Here is a 1,848-nt window from a genome sequence, read left to right on the forward strand (position 1 = left end):
TGTTAGCCAGGATGGTCTCGATCTCCTGACCTCGTGATCCGCCCGTCTCAGCCTCCCAAAGTGCTGGGATTACAGGCTTGAGCCACCGTGCCTGGCCGCTTTGTTTAATTTTTGAAATGGGTCTCTCTCTCTCTCACCCAGGCTGGAGTGCAGTGGTGCAGTCATGGCTCACTGCAGCCTTGACATCCTGGGTTCAGGTGGTCTTCACACCTCAGCCTCCCAAGTAGCTGGGACTACAGGCTCATGCCACCATGCCCTGCTGCTAATGTTTGTTTGTTTGTTTTTTGGCAAAGATGCAGTCTCTATATTACCCAGGCTGGTCTTGAATTCCTGGCCTCAAGTCATCCTCCTGCCTTGGCTGCCTAAAGTGCTGGGATTACAGGCATGAGCCATTGGGCATGGCCTGTTTTCTGTTTTTTTTTTTTTTAAGAGACAGAGTCTCACTATGTTGCCCAGGTTGGAGAGCAATGGCTGTTCACAGGTGTGATCACAGCTCACTGCAGTCTCAAACTCCTGGACTCAAGCGGTCCTTCCATCTCAGCCTCCCGAGTAGCTGGGACTACAGGCGATCACCACCACACCTGGCTCACTTCCTGTTTTTTGAGTGGGAGTTTCACTATCTGGCCCCACCTGCCTCTCTAGCTGGGTCTTGACTGTTCAGTGCTATGCATGCTCCAGCTTTGCCACACCTCTCACTGGCCCTCAACAAACCTGCATTTCTACACTGCCATTCCTTCTGCCCCGAATGCCTTTCCTCCCCAGCACTGTATGGCAAACTCCTACACATCCTTCAAGGCCCATCTTGAATGCCACCTTCCCTGTGATGACTTTCCCTATTGCCCCAGACTTATTTCCTTGTCTTCAGTGCTCCCATAGAACTTGGTGCACATCTACTCCAGTAGTCATTGCACAGAACAGTAATCATTTGTTATACATGGTGACCTCCTGGAGAATGGGGATGTGTGCTGTTTCTCTTTGTATTTGTCTTTTGTTCCCAGAACAGGTAAGTACGTGGTGCCGGGTATAGGTAGGTACTCGCTCAATAAGTGTGAATGAGTGAAGGAGGGGTGGGGTTGATCTGAGCCTGAAAGAGGGAGCGCCCTAGCTGCACTTTCCTGGAGCAATCTCTAGAGGGCAGTCTCACACCACGCTTGTCTTCTCTAGCCTTTTCCCGAGTTGCTTTTTTTCTACCATAGGCAGCTCAGATATATATGGGTGGGTGGATGGATGGATGGACAGATGGACGAATGAACGGATGAATGGATGGGTGGATGAATAGATAGATAGGGTGGGCATGGTTCACATGGGCTCTGGAGTTGACAAGCTCTGGGACCAGGGAATCTAACCAAGTCAACCTAGGCACTGGAGGCACTGCTGGCCCATCCCTTAGACACAGTGGCTTAGGGGCTAGGCTTATTATTGAAACCTGGAAAAAAGTTATTGTTTTCCAAAAAAAAAAAGTTGCAAAATGGTATTGGATAAATATTGAAATAAATGGCTACAAAACAAAATCTCAACCAATTGCAACTCAACTCAGTTTGCATATATAGTTTATGTATAAACTACATTTCAGGCGGGGCACGGTGGCTCACGCCTGTAATCCCAGCACTTTGGGAGGCTGAGGCAGGCAGATCACCAGAGGTCAGGAGTTCGAGACCAGACTGACCAACATGGAGAAACCCCATCTCTAATAAAAATACAAAAATTAGCCAGGTGTGGTGGTGCATGCCTATAATCCCAGCTACTCGGAAGGCTGAGGCAGGAGAATCGCTTGAACCCGGGAGGCAGAGGTGAGCCGAGATTGCACCACTGCGCTCCAGCCTGGGCGACAAGAGAGAAACTCCATCT

This window comes from Mandrillus leucophaeus, unplaced genomic scaffold (genome assembly GCF_000951045.1).
Source record: "Mandrillus leucophaeus isolate KB7577 unplaced genomic scaffold, Mleu.le_1.0 Scaffold59, whole genome shotgun sequence".
Classification (NCBI taxonomy): Eukaryota; Metazoa; Chordata; class Mammalia; order Primates; family Cercopithecidae; genus Mandrillus; species Mandrillus leucophaeus.